Raw genomic sequence first — 6173 nt, 5'->3', positions numbered from 1 at the left:
GAAAGAAAGAAAGAAAGAAAGAAAGAAAGAAAGAAAGAAAGAAAGAAGAAAGAGAAGGAAAAAGAGAGAAAAGAAGGAACGAGGGAGGGAGGCAAGGAAGGAAGGAAAGAAGGAAGGAAGGAGGCAAGAAAGGAAGGAAGGAAGGAAGGAAGGAAGGAAGGAAGAAAGGAAGGAAGGAAGGAGGCATGGAAGGAAGGAAGAAAAAGGGAAAAGGGAAACCTCTTAAGTGTCCAACATAGAGGTTAAATGGTTAAATTATGGTACATCCTTTTAATGGAATATTATGCAGCCATTAAAGTTCATATATGAGAGAACTTCATGACAAAGGAGATTATTCACAGTAAATAGTGAAAGAAAGAAAACAAGTTTCAAAATGGTATAACTGTGATCCTAATTCAGGAAGGAAAAAGCATATATGGATAAAAATGTTGAGGCATTCTCTCAGAACAGAAGTTTATGGGAGGTTTTCCTTTCTTCATTGTGATGTTTTAGATTTTTTTCTCAACATTTTCAAATACAGACAAATACTCTGTAGAAAAGAGAAAGCTTTCCTATGGCCTATAAAGTATTCCCAGGTGATTTATATTTCAGTTGCTAATAGGTAGAATTGAGGGATCTGAACTTTGAACCTAAATTTTAATAAATGCATTGTTTGAAATATATACTTTTTAGGGGCGCCTGGGTGGCTCAGTCGGTTAAGCGTCCGACTTCAGCTCAGGTCACGATCTCGCGGTCCATGAGTTCGAGCCCCGCGTCGGGCTCTGGGCTGATGGCTCAGAGCCTGGAGCCTGTTTCCGATTCTGTGTCTCCCTCTCTCTCTGCCCCTCCCCCGTTCATGCTCTGTCTCTCTCTGTCCCAAAAATAAATAAACGTTGAAATATATACTTTTTAGTATAAACAAACACCCTTCTGCTTCTATTTTTTGTAATACTTTCATTAAAAGAGATATCACTGTTTCTCAAATGCCTTTTTTAGTATCAAGATGACCTTGTTTTCCTTGTTAAACCTACTGTTGTACTCCATTGTATCAGGACATGCCCTTGTAATGACCCATCCATGCATTGCTGGAATAAAAGACCTATGTAGTCCTAGAGGGTGGTCACCATGGACCGTGGACAAGTTACTCACACTCTGGACCTATTTCTTCACCCATAAAAGGCTTCCTCACAGGATGTCATGAGGATTAACTAGTTAGTATATGTAAAGCACTCAGACTACTGGCTGACATATTGGAAGGTCTGTATGAGGGTTGGGTTATTGTCTTATTAAACGTTATTATTAATTTATTTGGTGTCTTCTTACAGTATATTTGCTTGTTTTTCATTTAAGATCTGTATTCCTAAGAGAGCTTGGCCTATAGGTTTTCTGTCTTTTTTGTTTTTTTTAATGATCTCTTGATCAGTTTGAAGTATCAAGGTTATGTAAGCTTTATGAAATGAACTGGGTAGCTGCCCATCTTTTGCAATGTTCTGGAACAATTTCTATCGCTTACATTTACTTCAAAAAAGGAAATACCACCAGTCAATTATACCAAATGGTTAGCATGCCAAGTTATAGAACATGATCCAGCTGCTAATCATACCAGTATTCCCAGCTATGTTACAATTTGGGCATAATAAATGCAAGTCATTTAATTATATCATTTTCAATTTAATGCCATAGACATTTATGAGATATATTGTTCAATGAGAAAAAGAACTTAGAGAACAGCCTGTGAAATATGACCCGGTTTTTCTTTACAATTCACTTACAGACTCGAATGTGTGGGTGTGAGCCTGAACCTGAAAGCTGAGTGATCATTTCTAAGAAGGGCTAGTAATTAAGGTAATTTTAAAAATTGTTTTCTCCCTTTTTGTTCACCTGGGGTGGTTGTGTGTGTGTGTGTGTGTGTGTGTGTGTGTGTGTGTGTGTTTACATTGAATATGTATTATTCACGTAATCAAAAGCCAAAAAGACATTTTAAATTTCTATGCAAATTTATGGTTATCTACTCACTATAGACAATGTTCTTGACCCTGCGGGGATGAAAAAGATCCGTGCAATCCAGTCCCTGCTCTCAGGAAGTCTGTAATCTACATCTGGATGAAGTGGAAACAGACGAGGATGACATAGTTGTACAGGAGTACAAGAGCCAAGAGCTGGAGGTGGGGTGACCGACCAGCCTTCTCAGTTTGCCTAGGATCCGGGGCTTTTCTGGGATACCAGTCTTCTCAGGGCTAGAACGCAGACAGTCCCAGGCAAACAGGGTGGTCACCCTGGCTGCAGGACCCTGTGGCCCAGCAGTGCTGACCCAATGTCCATGTGCTTTCCTACCTTCTCCACCCTCCTGTGTAGGTCATTCCAGGCCCTGTGATTGAGCTCCCACCACTGGAAATGTGAGCGGAAGTGATGAGGCTGCTAAGAGTGGGCAAGCATTCTCCAGACCTGCCCTTTCACCTCCTCACCCCTGGAAGCAGACACTTCTGAGATGACAGAGTGGACAGACAGAAGCAGCTGGGACCCCTGAGTCACTGTTGGGGAAGAGTTACCAAGGTGAGCTGCCTGACTCACGTGAGACTGTGTGGCATGAGAGGCAAATAAGTGGGTCAAGCACCTGAGATTTCAGGACTGATTTGCCAAGGAGAGCTTGATGACATCCTGACATAAAATAAAGAGCAAAGGCAAGATATTAGGGAAGACTTCATAGGAGAAGCGACGTTTATACAAAGCATGAAAACTGGGTAAGATTTCCACATGCATGGTGGGCAAGGACAGTTCAGGCAGAAGCCAGAGGAAGTAGACAGGGCAGAGCTGGAAGTAGTTCAAGTGCAAGAAGGAAGGGTTCCTGTGTTGGGAGATCAGGTTCAAAAGGTTGGTTGTGCTATTTGAGGAAGGCCTCGCATTCTTCCCAGAAGTGTGAGCTTTATTCCAGAGGGAATAGACAGCAACTGGACATTGCCAGCCATGATGCATCACAACCGGAAGAGTGCAAAGGAAATTTTGGGCAGAGGTGACACCGGAGTGGAGCCGGGGGTGAGACCAGTTTGGAGGTGATGACAACTATCAGTAGTCCAGCCTGGAAGGAATGAAGGCCTAACCTAGAGCAAGGGTTAGAGCAACATTTGGGAAACAGAAATTGATAGACTTGCTGGCTCCTAATTAGAAGGTCTCACAAAGGGAGAAAGAAGTTGAAGATGATGCTGAGTCTCCCTTCTGCTGATGCTGTTCCCAGAAACAGGGAAGCAAGGACAAGTAGCAAGCCTAGGAGGGAACATGACAAAAGTAGGTTGGGACATGTTAAAGCAGGAGAAGGGAGAGAAGAGGGTGATAGATGCTGAGAAAGAGAGGTCGCAGAAATGGGGAGAGAAGCAGGAGAGCACAACATTCCAGAAATCCAAGGAGGAGAGAATTAAAAGGAAGGAAAAGCGGACAAGAGTGTCACAGCCAGTGGAGAGGTCTCAGCCAATGGACCAAGGACTGAGAAGGGACCGTTGACTGCTGCGTTGAGGAAGTTCTTCAGAAGGTCATTTCACAAGGTGACTGATACAGAAGGCAAATAAAGATGATGATCGGTGATGGAAGTGTCATGAATGATAGGAACACGGGAATTCATGTTCAAGGCAGAAGCAGCTGGCTAGCCTGCTCCTTTAACTCAACAGGTAGTTTCGAGCTCCAACTATTTGTTAGGCCTGGTATCTGAAGAATGTAATGATGAGCAAGATGTGCTTGCTGCCTCAAGGAGCTTGTAATCCGTGGGGCAGAGAACAGACCAGGCAGTTTCAGTACCATCAGGTAAGTGCCAAGATGGGCTGTACAAGGTGCTCTGACTGTACGTACAGGGGCCTGTTCTGGTTTCTGGGAGTGAGGGAAGGCTTCCTGGAGGAAGTGCTTTGAAAATCTGGTCTGTCAGCATGTGAGCCAGGAAGTGTGGGGGTTGGTCAGCCAATGACACAGGCAGAGGGGAGCAGGCGGAGACAGCGTTTCAGGCCATGGACTACAACAGGCGCAGAGGCCGGAAAGAGAGCAGCTGACACTTTCCGGGAACTACACATAAGTCTGGTCCTGGCTGGAGCTCGGTGCTAGGAAATGCAGAGGTGAGGAGGGGTGAGTTGTAAGTGTAGGGTCAGGAAGGACCATTTAAAGAAAGGAGAGGAACAAGGGAATAGCTTGAAGGTAATGGAACTAGGCTGGAGTGTGGCTCACTGAACAAGAAGAGGCCAGGGAAATGGGCAGGTTAAAGGAGAGCACATCGTCGGGTTGTGGGGAGACGAAGGGCTGGGCAGGGGAGAGAGGCCGACATGGGGTGGGGGGGGGTGGGTCAAGGTGCAGTGTGGCAGCTGAGGACAGACTCTCGTCCTCCCTACAGGAGAGGAAATAAACAGTTCCCTGGGGTTAAGAGGATCCCTCCAGGGATGGTGGAGGGTGGATGAAAGGAGGAGTGTTGAAATAGCAGCTGCAGGGTCTGTGACAGGGCGCCAACTAGGACGCATTAAAGGCTTGCTGCAAAGTAACAAGGCCCCAATATTTCCGAGGGCCTTTATCAGCTACAGGAAGTGAAGTTTGGTCTCTTCTCTAAATATTTATTAAATGTAAATGCTAGTACTCTCGAGATACCCCTCCCCACTGCCTGGGAAAGGAGAATCTGGTTTCCACTGGTGGTTTTCCTGTGTGCCCGGGAAGTTTCCCATTCCCTGCTCCAAGCCTCGGAGCCCTCCAGCTGGAGCTCAAGGCCTGCCCCGCCTACCTCCTGTCTGAGGGGACAGGCTGAGCCAGGCCTTCCCACAAGTGGGATCAAGGCGACCTTTCCCGGGGTGCTCTGTGAGGCTGAGCTGCCCCCACTGGAGATGACTGTTCTCTTCCATTACAGTCACTACTTGGGTCAACAGAGTGACTGGAAAAACAACTTTTAAAATGTAACCTTCCAGGAGATCAAGTCCCAGGTCAACAGTGACGGGCCATGTTGACAGGAGTTTCCCTGGATGTGGTGAGATGAGAAGGCACTTGCCCTCCGTGATCTTTCTCCCAAGAACATATAACCCTGCTGTAATCACAAGGAAAACATCAGACAAATCTCGGCAGAGGAGCATCCTGCAGAATACCTGATAGGTACTTCCCCCAAACTGACCTTGAGGTCAGCAAGGACAAGGAAATTGAGAGACTGTCACAGCCAGAAGGAGCCTGGGGAGACATGAGAACTAAATGTGACATGGTGTTGGGTGGGATCCTGGGACAGGATCTTGGGTGCTGGCTTACTCTGCTGGTCCAGCCCTGGTCTCTCCCGTCCAATTTGAAGGTGGCCCCCACCTGCCTTGACCTTTCCTCCTCAGCCACAGCACAGTCTTCCAGCTGCCACCCTGACACTAATTGTCTGGCCCCTGTGCTTCCTAGATCTGGAAGATTCCTTCTAGAGCAACCCCCATTTTATGTGATTTCCTTTTGTTTTAGAAAAGGTTTCTTTTCAGAAAAGTACGATGCATAATCTAGCACACCCGCTTTTCCATGAAACGGGATGAACAACTGTTGGTATTTTGTCATCTTTGCTTACTGAATTTTTCCTATGTGTACGCCTTTTAAAATTATACAATATATGCTTAGATTCTTTCTTAAAAAGTAAAATATTGGGGTGCCTGGCAGGCTCAGTCAGTAGAGCATGTGACTCTTGGTCTCAGGCTCGTGTGTTCAAACCCTGCATCAGGTATAGAGATTACTTACAAATAAAATCTTTTAAAAAGTGTAAAAACAGGAGCACCTGGGTGGCTCAGTCGGTACAGCTCTTGATTTCAGCTCAGGTCCTAATCTCACTGTTGGGGAGATCAAGTCCCACATCAGGCTCTTCAATAATAGCAGGGAGCCTGCTTGGGATTCTCTCTCTCTCTCTCTCTCTCTTTCCATTCCTACCCCTCTCACACACGTATGCACATGCACACTCTCTCTCAAAATAAATAAATTTTAAAAAATAATAAAAAGATAAAAACAAAAAGTAAAATATTGCTGATAGAATTCTCCTGAGCCAACCTAAGTCTACTTTGCTTTCCCCTCCTTCTCCTAAACCAATCACCATCACTCACTATCACTGCTTTGATTTAGTCTTTTGGTTCTCTCTCATACACGCACATCCACAAACAATATAGGATTCTCTTTTGTGTGTGTGTTTTCATTTACATAAATGTTATCACATGCTGTGACTTTCCTTT

General features: G+C 45.2%; 1 long non-coding RNA gene across 1 annotated transcript in view; it reads left to right on the top strand.

Annotated features, from left to right (window-relative positions):
• LOC121042110 (uncharacterized) overlaps positions 1-1829 on the top strand; it is a 4794-nt gene extending 2965 nt beyond the window's left edge. Inside the window, exons 3-4 of the long non-coding RNA XR_005795977.1 lie at positions 1032-1236; positions 1754-1829. This is a non-coding gene — a long non-coding RNA (uncharacterized LOC121042110). The remainder of the gene's footprint in view (positions 1-1031; positions 1237-1753) is intronic.
• Positions 1830-6173: the final 4344 nt, after the last annotated feature.

Source organism: Herpailurus yagouaroundi, unplaced genomic scaffold (assembly GCF_014898765.1).
Source record: "Herpailurus yagouaroundi ecotype Mexico unplaced genomic scaffold, PumYag 184, whole genome shotgun sequence".
Classification (NCBI taxonomy): domain Eukaryota; kingdom Metazoa; phylum Chordata; class Mammalia; order Carnivora; family Felidae; genus Herpailurus; species Herpailurus yagouaroundi.
Note: the sequence above shows the minus strand (reverse complement) of the source record. Positions and strands in the feature narration are given on the sequence as shown.